At 43.1% G+C, this 22,706-nt stretch overlaps 1 protein-coding gene and 1 long non-coding RNA gene across 4 annotated transcripts in view; one reads left to right on the top strand and one right to left on the bottom strand.

The window, feature by feature from the left end:
- LOC142818047 (uncharacterized) overlaps window positions 1-16,550 on the top strand; it is a 61,125-nt gene extending 44,575 nt beyond the window's left edge. The window contains exons 2-3 of the long non-coding RNA XR_012895500.1: window positions 13,887-13,973; window positions 16,379-16,550. This is a non-coding gene — a long non-coding RNA (uncharacterized LOC142818047). The remainder of the gene's footprint in view (window positions 1-13,886; window positions 13,974-16,378) is intronic.
- Window positions 1-22,706, bottom strand: part of LOC119174081 (solute carrier family 41 member 1) — a 331,108-nt gene that overhangs the window by 280,178 nt on the left and 28,224 nt on the right. The window lies entirely within an intron of this gene.

Consider the following 22,706-nt stretch of genomic DNA (forward strand, 5'->3'; position numbering starts at 1 on the left):
GTGCAGTTTCTCGCTCCAAGTTCACTGCCTTCAACAAGGAGGCTTTTCTAATCCCGAGCTAACTTCCATTGCCGAGACTCTCCTAACGTCACTAAGAGTGGTTGATAAGAGACAAAGCAACAGCTAACTCAACAAGCATCATTCTAGCAAGGCTGTTATTCCCTACATACACGAAGTTCCCCAAAGGCTAAAGAAGGTCACTGGCAAAATAGGTGTAAGAGTTGTGTTCTGCGCACGCGATAACCTCGCTGGGCTATGTCACAGGGTCAACAGCGAAGGACCTAAGAAAGAAGAATGCACTAAGAAACACGCTACGTGCGATCTTGAATGTGTTTTAGCGATTCTCTACAAGATATTTTTTTACTTTTGGGCATGGTTACATTGGCCAAACAAGGCGATGAATGAATGATCGGTTGAGGGGATACGCTAACTCTCTAAAAGGTTTCCTTCCCAGCCACTTGGCAGACCATTGTAATAAGTCTTGTTGTCAGCCAACTCTCGACAAGTGTTTGATCACGGGGGATATAAAAATCAGCGCGAGCACGAGATTAGTGAAGCTTTCTATATTCAACAACTTGGTGCTTCCTGTGTTAGCGTACCCTCAATTTTTCTTAACTCTATGCAGTTAGTTATCTTGGGTCCATTTACATGACCGGTTGTTGCTAAGATAGGCTGTATGGTGCATGTATGTGCGATTCTGCTTATGGTGCGTGGTTATGTGCAGATTCTGTTTTCTATATATTGCAGTTGGTTTGCAATAAACTTTGATTGTTTGTTCAGGGCTCTGTTCTCGTTTCTTCTTTCCCTTCTTGTCCTTTGCGCTGTTAAGCACTTTGTCTACCATACAGCACCAACCAGTCGTATCAAGCACATTGTTGGTCTTGGAGGCGTATGTGCCAGTGAAATTGCACTAATATTACTGCGCTTCAAACACTTTACACATGAACTTGTACTTAACATGTAGACAAATTTTGGTATCGAAGAAATGAGCAGTACTTTTAAACTACTTTCCCACAAACCACACTGAAACGACATTCCATTAAGTTCAGAAGGCAACTACGTGACCGAAAATTTTTTTTTCTTTTGAAATTATTTTATTTCACTGTTTTCAATGCAGTAAATCATCACAATTTTTTTTAATACATTTGAGATGGTCCCTAAAATAGCTGGGATGTTTGGCGTGGATTGACCCATTAGTGGATCAACCTTTTAAGCTGGCGACATCTAGGCCATCTCTAGTTTTTCATACAACTGTAACATTATGCGTTGTACACAGTTTTCTACACGCACTGCTGTTGATCTGATGGCAAACTGATACTTATATTGAAAACATAAATAGGTATATAGGACACATAGCTTGAGATGAAGCCTTTCCCATCAGAGGAATGTTCCTAAAATGTACAGGATATTTGGTGCACCCTATGAGTAGCGTCCACCACTGCTGCGACCCTTTGAGTGAGGTCGTGAGCCCGGAACAGCTGCTTTCAGGTTGTGATGAAGAGTGCACTGCATTGTCAGCACCCAGTCCATCGTAGAAGACGTAGTGTGCTTTCCTTTCAACATTCTGCATGTAAGAGATGCACAACATTCAACTAAGCATTTAAAAAATACTGGGAACAATCAGAACCTCATTATGATGTGTCATAATAAAAAGCTCCAGCTTCTCCACTTTCAGCTTTACCACTATTCACTTTTACGTTTACAAGCATCTGTGCATATTAGTGTACGAATGCAAGTGCCATGCTTGAGTATGGTTTTTTCACCACCGTGGTGGTGGTGAAAAAGTGCTTCTCTCTTGAATCATGCACCTACCAAGAAGCTTGAAATATACTGGGAAGCTCAAATTTCAGCGTTTATACCAAGTTTTCTTGCTAAGCGAGAATACCCTAACCAATAAGCCACTACAATGGTTGATACAAAAAATTATATAAACCCATTCAGACAGAAAAGTAGCAATATTTATCATTTACTTTGAAGGATCGTTGTGTAGACATGTACACATCACCGATGTACAATCTACTGTGTGAAAATAGTCTAAACCATCGAGCAAGCCCCAATATGGAAGGATCAACAGCACTTACAATATTGTTGTAAGTGCACTTACAACAGCACTTACAACAGCACTTACAATACTGCTGCTGGAAAAACAGCACTGTGTATTTGTGGAAGCTCACCTCTAAATTTCTTCTCCAGTTACATAAATTTGGTGTACTCGATAATTTTATGTCTTTCACAGGTTGCTTATTGGTCAACAAAATGATTACTTTAGGCCACAAGTAAAACTGACTACTCTCAAGAATAAATAAGACGTGCTAACCCTATTCTTCGAGTGCATGCATAAGCAGCTCATTCGCAGTTGAATTTTTTTAATTCATAAAAACAGCCATGCAACAGATAATATATCACAAGTAAGTTAAATATATGCTCAATAAGCTCTGGACTGTTGGACCATAAATATGTGTAATTTAAAAAATGCACGACATATTGGAGAAGTAGCTAACAAGAATATATGCATGGAGGGCTTATTAGTTGGATCAGTGTCCTTACATTCGTAAGGATGAAACCTGCACAGACAAAATGCATGAAACAGACAAGAGCTGTTAGGTCTGCCTGCTTTCATTTACAGCCACCTGCGTCGCCATCCTCATTTTGTTTTTCGCGAGCGTGTTCTTTAGTGGCTAACTATGCCTACACCATTATCATCTGTGCTGCATCAGTCTAACTGAAAGTTTTGTGTGCGTGTTTGTTGGTACACTTTGGCTAAGCTTTCATGTGTAACCACATCGCAAAACCCTACACCAAAATATACAGAAATATTCTATTCTACAATATTCTATGTGCCGCAGTACAATGGTGCAAAAATGCAAAAAGATGTGTGCAATTGAGTGTGGCTGTTCAATCCCTTATTAAATCAGATCAATACTACTGTATCCTGGTTATTTACGATATACTAGTATAAATATAAACAAATCAAGCAAGGCATAAAAAGCGCGAATCACTGATTAAACAAGGTACATATAAATTCTTTGGTTAGCTGCACGATTTTTAACAAAACACGTCACGCCGCTGCAAAGCGCAGGCATCAAAGGGTTACTGATACAAAGTTTAAGTATTTTTCAATTGTTGCTTTAAATAGCGTATTTACTCGCATTAAAAACGCACCCCTATCTTCAGTCATTGAAATCTGGATTTTTTTTTTCTCCCGCGTAATAAACGCGCCCCATTTGTCCACTGCAGTCCCGCTAACTGACAACTGGCGCCTCTTTTACCGTTGATCTGCTTCGTTTTTATTATTATTATTATTATTATGCCATTTCTTTCGCCCACCTCGGCTCGCTCACCCCCCCCCCCCCCCCTTGTTTTCTCACCCGCTGCCGAATGCCGTAAGGTTTATCTGCGCGGGGCACATCCCCCGTTTTCTTTAACCATGCCCCAAAGCGAGGTTCACGAACACTGCGACTGTTGAGACATCGCAGCTGATAAGCACACAGCGAGCGAAGGTCACGAAGCTACCGACGCCATGAGACGGTCGCTTCCTGCAATTACGAGTATCGCGGGCAAATCGGGAGTTGGCAGGCAGGCACGCACTTCTGCACTTCGTTGTTCGCATACACGAAAGCTTACCTTTTCAGCAATAGCACGAAATACAAAAGCGTTCTCCATGTAGCTCCCAGCGTACGGTCCGTTGATTGCTTGATCGTAAACACTCTGCTTGCGGCGGGCACAAGCTTCAACGAAAGCCGTTGACAGAGGACACACACTTCGCCGCACCGAAGTTGTTCTGTACTAGCCGACACGCCACAGATTGCAGTGACACGTACTGTATCCACTGTAAGCACAAGTTAAACTGTGCAAGCCGTATAAGTACGCGTCCCTGACAAAGCAAGTGAATAGTAAAATAATAAACCACCGTCAGCCTGCAGCAAACACGCACACGACATGTTACCACCCAATTCAAAGTCTGCCTGTTGACGATGGCGATGCGCAGTTGCCCCGAGACCTCAAAACCGAAACCGAAACCAAAACACATAGCTATGTCAAGCCTCCAAGATATAGTGTAATATTTCATGCTTGACAACATATTTATTTGCTAGCAGAGCTTCAAAGTCTTTTTTTTTGCCACTGACGTGTGCAGGTGGCAAATGCGCAGCCTTCGTAATGTATTTTTTTTTTTCCCCGGGTGAGGCGTTATTGCGGCGTTGTTTCGACATTTCGGAGTCAAAATTTGTTACTTGCGGAACATAGATATAAATAAAAAGTTAGGGAAGGGTGGCAAGGAGGTTGTTCCATATTTGACACATCTCCCACCCTTTTTTATGTTCGTTTGAGGAGATATTTTTTAATTCAAAATGGGGCAAATCTAGAACCGAAACAAGCTCAACTGACGCTGCCTTGACATATACATACTATCAACGTTCTTCTAGAACAGTAATATTTATAAATAATGTTTTAATATTACTGTTTTAGAGGAAACGTGAACGTATGTATGAGCCAATTGAGTGTCATTTGAGCTACTTTCGGGTCAGGATTTGGCCCATTTCGCAAAAAAAAAAAAAAAAGAAAGCCTGCGATGCGGATCCACACGTATGCAACTACAGGCAAAAATTTACATACAAATTGCGCCAGGCCCCCTTTTTTACTCTTTCTGTTCCCTTGCACGCATAAATCCTAGCAACACCCCTGCTGTGCTATTAGCTTCTTTTAAATAACACTCTACCAATCAGCAAGAACCGGGGGCTTTGCTTTTTTTACCGACAAAGTATGAAGGACGCTTGCTTTTATTTCAAGTCTTAAATTTTGTGTGAGCATACCAATGTGCGATTATCAGTGCATTGTAACGCGACAGTAACAACTGTCAATTACAATGCTGCAATTAGTAAACTACTCTCCTTCTTTGTGGCACGGGTACATTGCACTAGTGTTTCTACGATCGTTCACGTGTATATTATACGACGCGCAAGCGTGCATTTCAAGTAAATATAAAATGAGCACTAAGTGCCCACAGAGTGGTGCGACCCATTGGAAGAGTTCACCCGTGCTTAGCGTATGTGCGCCAAGCTTGTCCTGCGGCGCAGCATGCGTGCACAGCAGCTGCATCCGAGTAAGCTTAGCCTGTTAATTGCAAACATGCCTAGTTCCGTGGCAATGCGAATACTACAAACATTCAATTTGAACTGACCCATGTTCATAGATCTAAATATAACTCACTGAATAAATCAGGGACCCGTGTATTGATGCGAAATACTTCAGTGTGAGGAAATATATGGACCCCCATTGTAAAAAATTGGCCCCGTATCTCCATGTTTCTGCAAATGTCGTCAAAAGACGATAGTCTTGCGTGTGGAGAGAGTGAACAGGACATTTATTTGGTGTTCTGTGCAAGAAAGTCGGTGAGTGGTATTCTGTAGGCACTGCGTTTGAGTGCCTCGAGCATACAGCTAAGGCGAAAAAGAACATCAAATCATGTCACACGTGAGACATGAGCGCCATCTGGTAGTCTTCCTAGAAAACAAAGCGTGTGGCTTTGGTAGGGGTGTGCCCGCCCATCTTAGAGGTGATAAGGTGTAGAATGCAAGGCGACGGGTAGATTCCACCACCTTAGCAAAGCGTTGGAAACGCTCCCTGTTCCGTGCAAGCATTGCATGGTCAGCGCAGCGTGATAAGCGCTACGGCCCTTAATATTACTAATGTATGCTTTTTCTAGTAAAAGACGCACATGCAGAATATATACGTGTTGTTATGGTGCCACAGACATGCGCAATCATGGCTTTTTAATTGACGATTGCACAAGCATGAACGCTCAATCTTGAGCAACACTGGTGAGCGCTGCGGATGAGGTCGGCCATTTCAAGTACCAGATGACGTATAGAGTGGACAAACCGACAAATGTACAGACAGACAGACAGACAGACAGACAGACAGACAGACAGACAGACAGACAGACAGACAGACAGACAGACAGACAGACAGGCAGGCAGGCAGGCAGGCAGGCAGGCAGGCAGACCAAAATTTTTGCGTTGAAGGTCCCCAAAAAAGACTATCGTCTTTAATAAATCAGGACCTCTGGTACAAAAAACTTAGTGTGATTTCAAATGAGAAAGCGCGCACGATAGCCTGTCGAAAACCGTGTGTAATCGTTTCATGTTATGTTTAAGTGCAACATAATCTCTTTTACTGATGTCTCTGTGAGAATTAGGGAAGAATGGACATAAGCGGCAGCAAAATATTTTTAGTAGGAATCCCAAAAAGTTAACCCATGAATTAAGTCATTGAACATGTGAGGAATCTTCTGAATATAATAAATAGGGGGTGGTTTAATAAATATAATACATAGCACGATATATTTTGGCGAATGAATTATGGGAAATGAAAACGAATGCCGCAACATCGATCTTTTCACCAGACTTTTGGCATGCGATTTGATTGCATCCGTTGAAATGTGATATGTATTGATGCTCTAAACTATATACGTATATGATAGGTGTAACGTTCAAGGAAACACCCTTGGGTGTAATTTGCTAACATATACCTACAGTACACCTAAAAATGAGAAATGGGCGTACAAAAGGTGGAATTGCAGAACTTACACCCATGCGGATAAGTTTGGCAGAAATAATAGGTTTAAGATGGGTGATTTATTCAAAAATCCACCCTTAAGGATGTGAAATGATTTGCAGTGTAGGCTGCATACATAAAGCTGGCTGCGATCGGCTGGTAAAGAGGCTAATAGGCTCGAACGTTGGTGGTACACATGCAAACTAAATTTTCTTTTTGGCATTTTGTTTCTCGCTAATTTACTGCACTAATCTGCTTTACTTACAATACCTAAATATTCACAGCAGTACAAAGTTATGCGTCGTCATGCAACAGCAGTTCGTTTTTTTTTTTTTCATTGAACGTTTGTAATTTTGTTCTTGGCCATACATAGGGCCTGAATACGTTTCAGAGTGGCGCTGAATACGTTTCAGAGTGGGTCATGCAAGTCAGAGGACGTATTGTTGTCAGCTTTGTTGCAATTTGGGAGGTTCGATTGACGTACCGATTCTTTTGAATATTTGGTCTTTCTCATTTTTCTACTGGTCATGGACAATAAGGGTGTCGCCAATGACAGGTGCGAACAGGAACACGACGTTCACAATCGTAACAGGAAGCGCAAGCACTATTTGGAGCCTGGCGAAGAATTTACGGTTCCACGGAGCACTGTTTTTTTATTGACGCTTGCCGAACACTTCTGCTGGCTTGAATGAAGAAGAAGCTTTGACTGTCGAGGCGGAGAGTTGCTCTTCGCCGACGAACGCCGACGACTACAGGCAGTCACAGAACTTGAATACTTAGCCATCTGAAAGAGACGACATTGGCGACAATTGAACTGCGAATGAACATCGCAGCCAGAGATCACCGCAGAGTGTCATCGCCGACACGTCGGAGCAACAGTTGACAGAGTTCGCTGGTTTGGACGCAGATAATGGAGCCTGCTGCGAACCAACGGTGGTCAGTGACGACGACTTTGTGATATTGTTCTCAAATGGGCGTTTGCCAAATTCTGACCTTACCGTTGCTGATGCAATGGTTACACTAATGGTCTACTCAACACCAGCAATGCTCAACTGGAGTTATATGGAAAAGCTAGGCTATGTAATGAATATTTTAATTGGTGCTGAGGTATTTCCATCATCACAGTACTTACTTAGAAAGGCATAGAAAAATTAGCAGAAGCAGTTAGTAAAACGCTACTGCTTTTTCACAGTCTGCAGTACACCCGCTGCAAATCCCGAAGGACACACCTTTATTTGTACCAACGGCAATGCCCCAAATTCTGCGCACAAATTTCTTCGCTGTGCTAAATATAAAGGACCAAATGGAGGTGCTACTTTCAGACAAGGCAGTGGCAACAGCCCTGCTCGGCTCACTTGAGAAGAAAAATGCTCATGAAGGGTCGGGCAGAAGTGCAGTTCTCACTGACATCACAAATGGAGAACTGTTTAGGAAGCACATGGAGGGCAGTAAGTGGAGTGATATCGCACTCACATTTAATACTAATGATGCCGGGGTTTTCAATGGTAACGAAACTTTAGTATAACCCAACAAATGTGTAATTATTGGGCTGCCAGTGGCGCTGCGCTGGAACGATATTCTGCTTGGGATGCTTTGGTTTGGTAAGGGGCATCCAGAAATGACGTAGTTTTTGGAGGTGATTGTCTAGGAGGCTCCTTGCGATAAATTCAGTAAAGTGCAAATACGACGAAAGAAAACTCTCATCAAGTGTACAAGTAGTTTGCTGCTGTGTCGATACACCGACACGAGCAGCGGTTCTAAACTGCAAGCAATTCAATGGCTACTTTTGATGCTGATTTTGCCTCTACAAAGAATAAAGGCACCAAAGTAAGCTTTGCTAAAGGTTTACGTCTTTATTTTCTATGTTAATTGATTGCACTTATATATTAAAGCATTTATTGAAGTTGTGTGTAGGGTTTTCTAGTACGTTATGACTGTTTCTTACTAGTAAAAACAATTTACTGTTGCAAGATCTGTCAAGTGCCCTGTTGAGAGTAAAGTTCCAACCACACGAACCACCAGCCAGATAAAACAAGATATGCCGCTGGAAATGTCAACAGGCAAACCATCACGGGGTGTCAAGGGTTACACACCTCTGGTTGAACTTCCAAAGTTCGACATGATGTGGGGAGTATGCTCTGAGTAGATGCATTGTGTTTTAGGAGTCGCAAAACAGCTTGCAGATACGTGGTTCACTTCTGTCAAATCACCAGCCTATATAGGCGCACCTACACACCTACGAACTGTCACGTCACGACTGCTTAATCTTAAGCCACCACGATTCTTCACTAGGCTCCCACGTACAGTTGAAGATCGCAGTTTTTGGAAGGCTAGTTAATGGTAGTAGTGGCTGCTTTTTTATTCTGTGTCATGTCTTAATGTCATTTTACCAACAAGTTACCTTGAACATTCCTGTCTGTTAGTGAACGGTATTTTTCTTCTCCTAATGGACAATATTAGCAGAGAAGAACTGAAAGGTCCTATGGACAACTTGGCTCAATTTGTGTACCAGGTATAGGAGCTCTACGGACAGCAGGCAACGGCTTTTACCATTTCCCAACTGGTGCACCTGCCACAAAGTGTGTTGCAGCTGGGACCATCGTGGTCTCATTCAACATTTGTTTTTGAGTCTGGAAACGGTTCGCTACTGAATCTAGTCAGCGATGCAAACAAAGTGCTACTGCAAGTCCTGGAGCACTTTACAGTGAACCTCCAGCTTCGTCGCCTTTTGCAGACCGTGATTCTGTCACAGAAGGTGCGGGAATTTTGTGAGATCATCACTAGCTACAATGTTAAGAAGAACAGAACAAAATCCACATGGTTAAGAACGTCTTTCGTTCCTTGATGATCACAAGGTAGCTTTGTTTTCCAGTAAGCTTAGGCAGCATCCCGAAAATGTCGTGGCATATAAGAGGCATTATTAGAAGGACAGAGTTATCATGTCCGGAGCTATAATCAAACGAAACGAACTTGCAACTCTTACCTAAAGTCTACGGATGGCCTGCATTACGTGCTTGACAGAGTGTTCATGCTGGAAGATAGAATGTGTTACCTGGTGTGTCAAAGATTGAAGTGTAAAATGCACAAGAAGGTTTCACTTATGTATATGACCGCCGGAGTTGATGAGAACGTGCTGCTTAATGCAACTCAAGTAGACAGGATATGTGTGGTGATAAACGGGGATAATGCTCTATATATTTCAGAAATCCCAAATATACAAGAACTTGAGTGAGTAAATGATAGGCTAGTTGTAAGTAATAATTGCTTTAGTTTTTTGAGCTGACACAACAATTTCATTATGAGGCAAACTACAAAAGTGTACTTGGGATTGATTTCAACCACCTCTGACCAAGCATTGAATCCAACCATAAAAATGCCTTTTTGAATTTCATTTTTTAAACGGGTATTTACGCTAAATATTGCAGCTGTCAGTACTCTCCCTATTGAAAATCCTGGGTTGGTGGATGGTGGAATTATTGGTGGATATGGTGAAAAGAATAGTAGATATGGTGGAAATATTAGTGTATCTGGTGGAAATATTAGTGGATAATTGGTAACTGTAGTGGGCATAATGGCTGATGATGGCGAGAGTGGAAAAAATGATGGCAGACGGTGGTGGTGATGGTGGCAAGCCAATGGTGATGACGGTGGAAAATGCCGGCTGATGACGGCTAGAGTGGAAAAAGTGGTGGCAGATGGTGGTGGTGGTGGCGAGCCAATAGTGGTGACGGTGGAAAATGCCAGCTCATGGTGGTGAGGCAAAACGTGTTTGGTGGAAGGCTTGGTGAGCAAGGTGGAAGACGGTGGCATGATGGAAGCTTGGTGGATGGCGGTGCCATGATAAAAAGCACATTACAGTATGTGAAATCACTTATTTGTGGTGTTTCATTCTTGAATGCGCATAGATATATCTTTACGGTCAAAAGAAACCAACGCTGCTCATTACGCTTTATAGTACGTTTTTTTAAAAAAATTCCTGTGGCGTCCACAACGCTTCAATTTTTGTGGAGCATAGAGTATGCGGCCGGGAATATGTTTACATTTCGCGCACGTACTTACATCAGTTTGACATCCGCGATGTGTTTTTTTTTTGTTGGGATGTTTAGAAGACTGGAGTTGTCACTGTGAACATGACAATAAATGTTTTACATCGGTGCACAGTTGTCGACAAATAAATGGGCTCCAGTTCGCAATTGCCCCTTTCAATGTTAGAACAGAACACAACGCAGTCACTTGACGTCGCCATGCTAGAAACGCAACTTTGGTAATTCTTGCACACTCTATTGCTTGAGCCATACTTTTAAGTTAACAAAGTGCGTGTGAATACGCATAAACTTTCGACTTTCGACATGCGTCGAGATGAGCCCCAGCGAATTTGGCTTTCACCCTTCTGTTCTACCACCGTGATTTCCACCAAAGGTTAGTCATACCGACCTAGCCCGTACAAGTGTTATCGGTGCTTCTGGGTTTCAAATTACACACTTTTGACGAGTAAAAATGACAATACAGCACAGCTGCAGCATCATTTAACCTAACTGAAGCCTTTTTTATTGTGTGCGGTGTCCGCGCAAGAAGCGACAAACATCGATGCGACGCGCTTGCAACACTTCCACCAAAGGTACGCCTTCCCTCACCGTCAGCCGCTGGTCGCACTCGCCGGCACTTCGCTGGCTCTTATGCGAGAACATAGACACGTCAATTCGTTCGCTTACTGAACCAATATGATAGCATATAGTTTTTAGCGCACTGCATTCGTTTTGGGCAAGCCTTTATGTAACTGTTCTTAACGACAGAGCAACAGCGGTGCGCTGGCACGACTGCGGTGTGCGTTGCGCGAAAAACATCAAACTCAATTGTGTTGGCGTATCTATCGAATGAGCATAGAAGCGTAATAAAGCCTGAACTGATATCGCCCTTTGGAAGGAGCGAGAAACGAATAAAAACTTGCCAGTAACCGCCGATAAACTGTACCAGCGCCTCAGTCCACTGAGTTGTTTTTTTTTTCCTTGCGGTTGTAAATTGTAACACAAACATAGCGCCGTTGCCGTTATCGCAGCAGTTGTTCGTGTTTATCAAATGTGCAAAGTTTAGTAGCAGGTGCAGATCCCGTCCCTCCCAAGTAAAGGACAAACAGAACTGAAGTTAAACAGTGACTTTCTGTATTTACTTTTTTAACAGCCATGACGTCATCTGTTGGCGTGGCGTAGTGGTTAGTGTTCTCAGTTCGAAATTCGGAGGTGGCAGGTTTGATCCCACGCTGGCGCACCTTTTTTTTTTTACGGGGTGCTTCCTACATTCTTTTTTATACAATAATTTCATTATTTCTTTAATGGCAGCTCGTCACGGTGATTCTGACGCTGCTCTGCGCTCCAGCATTGCCGGCTGGAGCGCGCCATCCACCATCAGCTCCACCACACGCCACCATACACTATGTGTCACCAACAATTCCACCGCCATAATCCACCAAAATGGTGCTTGGTGGAATGCACCATTCCTATGGTGGACGTTTTTTCAATAGGGCTGCCATGAAAAAATGCAGTATTCAGAGGTCGATGTGAGGAAATGGGAAGCTCAGGAAACGCTGATACTTTATTGCAGCTATAATGTTAATTTTCACATGGTGCAGCTACTGACATCAACACTAACGTAACTGAAGGTTACGGTATGCATTGTAGTGACTTCAGGAGCTAGTGTGTCTTGTTTATGACATCAGGTACTACAAACGCATTTGTTACCGAGCAACTGTAAAAACATGGCATCTTGCACAGAGTGTGTGGCGAGAAACTTGTACTGTATCGGGATGTCAGGGTGTAGTAGGAACCAGGAGTAGCTTTAAAAACAACCAACAAACAAGTACTAAAATTTTAAAGGTGCAATCCTCCATTTGTGTGGGTTCCTCTTTTAAGCATGGATCAAATATGGCCTTTTCTATCAACTGTGAAGTGTGTTTTACGAATTATTCGGCACTACTGGTATGCGACTTTGTCGACTTTCTAGAGTCAATCAAAGATGTAGCTGCACAACTAATCTTGTCATACCCTCACCTCCAAAGTGCATGTGCCATGAAGATATCCTAGGCGGGATTTATTCCGCAAATCTCCGTTATTTTTTTCTGTCTTCATCATGATAGCATTTTAAATACGTGAGCTTTTAATGTGTTTGCACTACAATTCTTAAAGCTGCAAGTTCATGCTCATGAATTAGTAACAGTATTTACCTGAAACGATACTTATGAAAATATCCCACTCTTTTCCGGATTTATCAATTGCTGAGTAGTACTCTGCATAATCAGCTGCAGTATGTCTTACGGAATCGCCTCACTATGTCAAGCTGTTCAGCTGAGCTTGTTACATATTGCAGCCTGTACGTATTATGAAGATGTCCGAACTCTTTACTGCCGGGTGTCGCAAACTCACAACATACCGAAAAACTTTGAGAAAGTAAGTCATGAGCTGTGTGACACCTTTATTGCCAGCAGTTAACTACTGGTGGGGAATGTAGCTTCCAGCATGAAAAATATAGCGCCGTCTTGTGCAAGGTATTCACTGAAGCATAACGGAGAGGCGAGCGAGTTGGAGCTATATACTCATAAAAAGGGAGTAGACTGGTGGGAAGAAGGGTGCAGGGGGTGTGTTCTTGGTTTCATTATTGCCTTTTATTTTGCCCACGATGCGCATGCGCGGGATTTCGTTGAGCACCAAGTGTAAGTGTTATATATTTTCGGTTCAAGCATTAAAACTTCCAGTTGTGAGTAAGCACTTGTATCCCTTTTTGCCCATGTCTTTTCGCGCTACATCCACGCTGCTAAGGTATTCATTGCTAGAAATAATTGCTTTCTTGCTGTGGCCGACAGCGTGAAGCACGCGCAACAGCTCTCACTTCTTTGTTATTTTTCGCCTGGGTAACTCAAGTTCTGTCTTCAATAAGTTTGTTTATTTGGTGTGCACACATCTAATATTTGCCATACAACATGTCACTGAGTTATAAAGTACGTTTTTTGTTGCAATGTCCTTGATTCTGTGACACATGGAAAATTTTCAACCTACCTGAAAGTTTGCAAAAAGTTCTATTTGATGTAATTTAACTGCAGAATCAATTAAAGGTTCATTTGCTATTTGAAGCTGGAATGTGAAAACAATTTCTATATTTTTTGGGAGTTTCATATTTCAGGCTTTAAAGGGTTAATTTTAAAAGGCTTTTTGTCAACTTATTACAGCAAATTTTCACTATACATTTCTGTTTTGTCTAGTAGTATGTTTGTGGGTTGTCTTTTTTCCTCGGTGCAGTTGTCTCACCAAATGGTATTGTCTCATTTTTTTAATTTTTTTAAGGAGGCCCTTGCAGTACACATCACCTGAATGTTATCATACACATGCTGTCTTAGTACACTCAAGTATGCTGAGTGTGACTTTTCAAAGGTATGCACATATGGTAAAGATTGATATGATGCAAGGCGTGCAAATTAATTTGCTAATTGAAGTATGCATTAGCATCGTGGTTTACGTGTCAAAGTGCCAATTATGCATTTCCGTGAGAGCACTGGTATTTTTTGTGGTCATGAAGAATAGTGGCATTTTCACTCACTTTTTGCGAGAGCAAGTAAGACCTCCTGACAACAATGATCCCAAGTTTTTAGGTGAGGAAACTAGACATGAGTACGCGTGTTTTGTTTCCTTTGTCATCCCTATATTTCATCTCAAGAAATGTGAATTTATGTCTTTTATATGCAGGTTTAACTGCCATAAGTGGCTGCAACTTATTACACTGTGACCGGTCTTGATTATGAAGTATGCATTGCAAGAGAAATAAGGTTTTGTTAAAAACCATCTTGCTGTCCTTGCCTTAATTACGAAGTAAGATTAGAAAACTGAATATTATTTATATGTGCAACCGGGCAGTGAAGATTCTTGTCTCTGAAGTTGGCTTCAACTATTCTATTAACACGTTGCTCTCCGCAACACTTAGGGAATCTGAGTTACGTGCATATATACATTGCATGGGAGAGAATTACAGTCTTAATAAAGATTTCTTTTTTTAACTTCAACTCAGATGGCGTTTGAAGTTCAACTATCCGATAACATTCTTTTTTGTGAACTAGTACTATTAAATTTATACGACACTCTTGAATACTCAATGAAATTACTCAAATTCACAAGTGTGAAAGTAGCTTGGTGACATTTCTGAAAAACATGGCTGCAATACTTTGGAACACCCATATGTAGAAGTAACGGGCGTCTCATATGCCTCATATATTGAACAAATCAAAAACTCACTTTTGGTTGAATGGGCTACTCTTATATGTAACTAAAATATATTTATGTTGGGCCTTTCATCATTGCATATCACCCCACAATTGTTCGACTCTGGTGGCAATTCACACCTAGTTTTAAAATTATGACAAATAGGTTATGTTTATTGGTTCTATTGGCGACAAATATGTTTGACCTGTAAAGCCTACCCATACCAATACCGGCCGCCTATTGATACTAACACATATTTATTGGTTATATAGGCCAAAATAGGTGTTCCTATTAGACCCCATTGGTGCCAATAAGATGTATATTACTTCTATAAGCGACAAATAGGTGCCATCTATAGGCACCACATTGGTCCTATTGATGGGGTCAATTGGTTTCTATTGATGCTGACAGAATTCAAATAAAAAAATAAGACCTATCATTTTCTAATACAGTTCTTATAGCACCAATACAGTTTTTTGCTATTAGACCAAGAGAAAGTTCTGTTAGTTTTCGCTAGGGCAATATTGGATAATGTTGTGTTGGTAAACCGAAGATGTGATCAATATTAGGCTAATTTCACAAGACGTCAGGGAAACATCAGTGGAAATCTGATAATGCGTTGTTTGCACTACGTGTTTTTAACATAACTTCGGTAAAGCAAAACGGAGAGGTAGGCGAGTTGGCGCTGATTCATTATGACGTAAATGTAGCGCAAAAAAAACGAGATAAAGAAATTGAACACCACAAGCACTTGTGGTTGTCAACTTCCTTATACTCGTCCTCTTTTGTGCTGCATTTACGCCATAATTTTGGTAAATTGAATCAAGTCACTTTATTATTTGGAGCGCTGATTAGATATGCAACAATAGAAAATATTATAGTTCTAGGTTGATTCTATCAAACGTTAATACTTGTTATAGGTAAACCTAACTGATTAAAATATATTTCTGGTCTTCTCAGTAGAAATGAACGGTAGCATTTGTCCGCTTTCCATATCACTAAACACCAGGTCGAGGTGTACCGCTGCGTAAAATTTTTTCGATAGAGTATGTAATCTCGACTAACAAAACTTGAATAACTGAAATTAGTGTTAGTTCTTTATAAATGTAGTGAATCGAGGTAGGGCAATGTGTTTGGTACAGACTTTTAGTACGCATACACGCACCCATACATATGTGAAAAAGTTATTTTTTTAATAAGTGGTACATGAGATATTAATCTAGGAGTACACTGAACTCTTCGCGGATTGTTGTGATTTAAGGTAAAGAATGAGAGGAGCGAAAGAAACTGATGATACTGGGGACGAGGAATGCAAAAAAAGAAGAGGAGTTGCTTGGCAGAATGAGTCGTCGCATGACAGCCGGGCATGACATTCTAAGATGGATGGGACATTGTAGTGAAAGAAGGAAAGAAAAGAGAAAGAATCCTTTCGAAAAACTAGCGGCATTTTCTGTGTTGTTGATGGGAGAGATTACTATCGTGCTGCTGCTTTTTTTCCTCTTTTCAGTTGTGCTGAAGCGGTTGTAGCATCAGTTTCTTGATTTTTTTTGTTTTTTGTTTGTTTGTTTGTTTTATGACGGAAGGCGGGAGAGCGATTGGTGCTGAGACGTAGTTTTGACCTGGACAATGCTAACCTGTGAGCAGAAGATGAGAAAAGAAAATTTCTTCAAGGAGGAGGTACTGGCACACCGTGAAGCTTCCACGTGCATCCCCTTCTGTGGCCTCAGGACGCTTGCACGAACCTCTAAGTTGAGTATACCGGTCAGCCTTCTCTTATTTCTGTGAAAATGCAGTTGACTTAGGATGCCTAATGTTTGTGCTTTTTATTGCTTATTTATTTTGCAACATTGTAGTGAACTTTTCCTCATTTTGTGCTTGAAGCTGTTCGTCTTGAAGAAATACATGCTCATACAATAAATACGTTGAAAAATTTTCACAATGACAAGTATCAAAACAGAACTGACAGTGCTAACTTAAAAAATGCCAACTTATCTCGAAAAATATTTCAAAAGGAGACGAAGCCAGGCTTTCCTTAAAGACAGGCCGCAACCATGCAAACTGTAAGGGCCCACTTCGCTAGAAGTATGACAATGAGCACGCTCTAAAATGCAACTGTAATAATCAGTATTCTTGTTAGTTAAATTGGAAAATTATCGGAAGGGGCATTGCTGATGCCGTCTACAAAAGCACTGGAATAATATTATTTTAGTCGAAAATTACTTGTGAATGTTTCAGCAAAGGTAGAGCTATCAAATTAGAAATATATAGAAACCTTTGCCCAGTTTCGAACTTTGTTCGCGTCAGGAAGGTGTGTATTTAACATATTGCGGCTGTCTTACACCAGATTACATCGGATGTGCTTCTTGATATTGAACGCTCTTCCTGTCTATGTGTGTGCGTGCGTGTGTGCGCGTGTTCGTATGTGTGTCTGTGTGTTTGTGTGGTTAGTTTCAGAAGTTGGTTCATCTCATAGACTCCGAGATTGTACTGGATTAATTGTGTCTGTGCCTTCAGTGTTCTCAGTTTCCGTGCCTCTCGCATGAATTGAAGTTCTCATGTGTAATTACATTTTTTTGCTAAATTATGCAGAAAGCAATCGGCTCAACCTTTGCGTCATCAATGAATCTGATGGATGGTCTTTCGGGGATGGTGAAGAGTTGTTCCCGGCGGCCGCGCTTTCTTCGTTTGTCGTGCACAGTTTTGCAGCATTATGAGCTTCATTTTGAAGCGCTGCGTTTTAAACTTGAGGGCTGTTGATTTCATGCGATCTGTCTTATTGTGTTTTAATTTTGGTGCCTTTTTGCATGTTTGTTTATTCTTGTCTGCTTTTCCCAAATGCTGAGTACTCATCCGGAAAGAGCAGCTTATTTTGAATAAATCGAAGAATATGAACTCAAGTATTTTTTTTTTTAATTTCATCTGTTAGAGCTCTGTCGAAATGAATACAAAGTCACTCTGCAGTGCTTCCATGAAAATCGGGACTTCGTTCATATAACGAATGTGTGAAACGATCAGCATACAATAAATAAACAGTGGAGCGAACACTTTAAAAAGTACTAATCTTCGTCACTGAAATGTGGTTCGGACGAAGTAGTACATTCGTAAAATACTCCAGAGGTACCACAGAAAAGCTCCGGATAACCGGAGTGCAGCAAAGTCCGCGACAAATGCTCCGGAGCCACGTAATTACTCCGGCCAGACGGAGGAAAATTCCAGTAAAAAGTACTTGGCGGCGCCAAGCAATTGCTTCGGTCAGTCGGAGTTATATATCTGTTAAAGTACTCTTGGTGCACCACGCAATTCTTCCGGCATGCCAGAGCAGAAATTTTCCTCTGGATGTCTGGAGAAAAAAATGCTGCGAATAAATGGGATGCTAGAGGACAAGCGTTTTACTGCTACCTCGGAGTAACTTTTTTTACAGTGCACTTTCTTTTTGGTATCTAACATCCAGCACCGGAACATCGTTAACGGCGGTTTTCTTGCCGCAAAGTGCCGTGAACAGAGGTGTGATGATGGCGCCACGAGAAGGTTGTTTTGATTTACCAATGGCACCCACTTCTTCTGAAATTCAGGCAACGACGATGCAGCGCGAACGTTTCACACCTGCACTCATCGCATGGCGTACTGTTCCTCTGGCGCTAATTGTTCGTGCACCCGTATACAATACCGTGATGGCCATGTGGTCTGTTCTTCGAATAAGCACAATTTCCTTACACGACAGTCACTTCTTTAGCGGAGAGCAGTGCCTATTACATATACCAAATTCAAGCGTACCATGTGTTCAGGTACGGCACGCGCAGCCCAAAGCACGATGGTAACACAGAGAACATATATTCGACCCCAGCAGCTCACTGGTTCGAGAGTGCTCCCGTGGAAAGGTGTATATACTCATGTCTGCTCACACACAATCCAAAGCAGTATCGTTCATATACTATTTGAATATTACTTGATCAGAGGCGTTAAATATTACGTTGGGGGGGGGGGTGCTTTGTGTACCCCTTCTTCAACTCTCGATAAATATATCTTTTGTTCTCGTCACGTTCACAAAAAATGTCGTTACTGTTTTGAAACAACTCATAACTCGTACTCCAAAATATACTATATGAAAAGGCGCCAAGAAAAGCACCGATTGCGCGATATTGGTGAAAGAAAAAATGACACATTACTCGAGAAAGCTAAATATAAACTAATCGACTCATCATTAAACTCAGTCGGACTCACTCAAACTCATATAGAGCCATGAGTCTGGGTGATTGTGGCGGGTAATACTTTGGTGAATTCAAGTCCAAGTGAGTCCGGTTTAAGAAAAGCGACGGGTGTGTGAGTTCGAGGGAGTCCACCTGACAAAAATATTAGTGAGTCCGAGTGAGTCGAAAGCACCAAATATATTTCGTAGGTGAGTCTGAGCGAGCTCCGCAATTTTCGTTTTGCTAACCTATGGTTACAGGCGGGACTCTTTATTTGGGCCAACTTGTGCCTGGGAGAAGAAAAATGAAACTACAGCAATACACTCATATAAGCAAAGAGATCATGGGTCAACGATAAACTGAACAGCGATGAAGAGCATCGGCATTTAGACATATATGTCATCGATAATTCCAGTGTTATCACTAGAGGCTGCGTAAAGTCTATAACAAACTAATGCACGTATCATGCACGTAATCTCATGGAAAAGTTCTAAAATTACCAGATGGTTCTCAGTCATTCAGATGCGGTTTGCGCAATGCAGCAGTTACACGTGTAGTAGAGTGGTAACGTAATGGAAATAAATTACTATGTTTGGCGTTGCCTTTCTCTCTAATAACATCGTCCTTAGGCTTGTGGCATCACATAGAAGGGCGAAGAACGAAAATGTAATACGCAAATATATACCAATAATGAATCAAAATGACAGTCATACAGTTCAATATCAAGTATAAAATTGCTTCAGTCGCACAACATGGACGACTTCAGGTCTTGTGCAGCGCAACTTAGAGATCATAATCTGTCCGCGATGGCCTCGTAGCTTAGATAGCCGACACGTCGAATCAACGTGTATTGCCAAAAATATTGTTGCCAAAAATATTGCCGAATAATTTTTTCCACGCCCACGTCGGTGTATCGGTGTCATGACCCAAACTGGTAGCCGGGGTGGTACTTAACGAAGCGTTCTCGAAGATGGTAACGTCGGCGGTTGGTCGACTGCTGATTATTGATAGTAGGTGAGCTAATAGTGAGCCTCCTTCGGCGTGCTGAAGGTAGACAGTGCGGTCAAAGTTGTTTTCTTTGTCGATGATGCTGCGTATAATGGCACAGAGCGTCGTTTCCGGGTTATTCTGTAGATCAACTTGTATTGCGTCATCTGCGTCGTTTCCTGCACGTCCGTGTTGTATGCGAAAGTTACATGCGGAAGGAGGTCGTCCCCCATCTTGTTCTCGAAGTCAACGTACATGGCGAGCATGTCTGCCATGGTCTTGTTTAACGTTTGGAGAGATTATTGCTTTGTGGGTAGTAAACGCTGGTCCGGCAGTGACTTTACTGGGCGTATCTCAAAAATGCCGGAGTTAGCTCCGCAGGAAAAACAATACCTCTGCCGATGATGTGGACGTCTGGCGCGCCACGGTGCATCACGATCTGCAGTGTGAAATAGTTGGTCACCTCTACGTCACTGCCTCTAGGTAGGGCTTGTGTTTCAGCGCAGTAGCTGGGGAAGTCGGTAGCTATGACAATTCACTCCTGATTTCGCAGTGCCAACTCCCTCGCACCCAGCCGCTGGTCTATTTATTTCCGGCACTCGAACGCAAGGAACGGCCCCTGCAGGTGCATACCAATTCGCTAGAGTGGTCAGCGAGCTGGTTAGATCGGCTGAAGAGAACCTGCTGGTTTTATCGGTGGTGTTTTGCATCACTGACAGTATCGGCTTGCCAGAACACATGGTCATTCGCCTCGCTCTGGACGCGGCACGTCTATGGCAGAAACACGCAGTCTTTACGTTTATGCTGGCAGCAGCGTTGCGGTCAGCTTCCCCGTAATGGTACAGGGTGGGGGGGGGGGTGCTTAGGGCCGTGCCAAGCGTCGGTGTTTTTAGGGGCGTAGCGGCACTAATATTAGAATGTTTGTATCTTCTGGCAGTGGCATGGCGTCTTGATGTGGGCTTGAAGGAGAAGCATCACAGCGGGCTGCAGCACCAGTTAATATCTTGCTCTGAGGCTCTACAGGCTAATGAGTACCCAGTGATTGCTGGACATTGTGGCGTACGACGCCAGCGTTACAATTGTAGTGAATAAGAAAGACGTTGATACCATCAGGTCAGCTATCATCAGCACAAGAAAAAGGCACGAGATTGGCAATCAAGCACCGTCATCTGGGTCCGCCTGCGTTCCTTTAGAGCTACCACCCGCTTGCTCAGTCTTTCAATAAACCCCCTTTTACAACTGGTGGATCGTGCTGGGTAACTGCATCACCTACACCCTGGAACTCCGATCCCGCACCCTGCCGTCGACCATGCAAGTTGACGCTGCCCAACAGACAGCACCTCTCGCGGCCGCTACTTGCCCCGGCCCGGTTCACCAGCGAGACCCCCCGATCTTTTCGGGCGCCGATGACCAGGACGTCGAGGACTGGCTGTCGTCCTACGAAAAAGTCAGTGGACCAAACAGGCGGGATGACGCTGCTAAGTTGAGCACCGTCAACTTTTACTTGGCTAATGTGGCGAAACTGTGGTACACAAACCACGAATCTGAGTTCGAAAACTGGGCCACTTTCAAGCAGGCAATATCCTCGGTGTTCGGTCGCCCTGCCGTGCGGAAGTTGCGCGCCGAACAACGCCTGCGCTCACGGGCACAAGAACCTGGCGAAACGTTTACCGCCTATATCGCAGATATACTCGATCTCTGCAGGCGCGTCGATGACGCAATCACCGAAAGTGCCAAGATCCAGCACATTATGAAAGGTGTTGATGACGACGTTTTTCAAATGCTCCTTGCGAAGTCTCCTGGCACGGTGTCTGAAGTGGTAACTCTGTGCCAGAACTACGACAAATTGCGACGGCAACGAGCTCTCACCCGTCGTCCATTTCAGCCTAACCAACCACTCGCTGCACTGGATGTCGTACCTGACCACTCCCGCCTTCTAGCACAAATGAAATACTTTGTGCGTGAGGAGGTCGCGCGTCAGCTTTCCCTCCTGCCATTTTGTCAGCGCCAAGAGCTCCCGCAGCAGCATCAAGAGCAACCACCGACACCGTTAGCACCCATGCTCCGACATGCACTTCAGGACCAGATTGCCGAGGCTATGCCAGTGCCCTTTCAGCAGCAAGTTGTCGCAGCGCCTCTTAGTTATGCTGACGCAGTAAATAGGCAGCAGCCACACCAGCCCTCGCCGTTCAATGGACTGCCGCATGTCACCGCTCCTACTCAGTCTTCCGTCGCATGGGCTCCTCCCCTCGCTACCACAGCCTCGACTCAGCTGTATGTCGCGTGGGCGGCGCCCCTCGCTGCAAATGCCTGGCGAACGCGCGATAACCAGCCGATCTGTTTTGCGTGCGGCGGCCCTGGCCATATCTCCCGATACTGCCGTCGTCGCGTGCCCGCCTACACAGACGTCCGACCACGAAGCAACTACATGGACCGACCCACTTTTGGTTATGAAAGTTCGGATCGTCAGTCAAACACGTCTTCTCGTGACTATCCGGCAACTTCGTCTCGTCGCTCACCTTCACCCAATCGACGCTCCTTGTCACCCATGCGTCCACGACCAGCCCCTCAAAATGAGGGAAACTAGCCGTCGCAGTTCAAGGGGCAAGAACTGCGCTATCGAAATGTTCAAGTCCTCGCAACTTGCCGTCAAATATCGTCGAAGTTTTTGTAGACGGCGCCCATGCATACGCTCTTGTGGATACCGGTGCCGCTGTGTCTGCTATAGACGCCAAAC

Source organism: Rhipicephalus microplus, chromosome 5 (assembly GCF_043290135.1).
Source record: "Rhipicephalus microplus isolate Deutch F79 chromosome 5, USDA_Rmic, whole genome shotgun sequence".
Classification (NCBI taxonomy): Eukaryota; Metazoa; Arthropoda; class Arachnida; order Ixodida; family Ixodidae; genus Rhipicephalus; species Rhipicephalus microplus.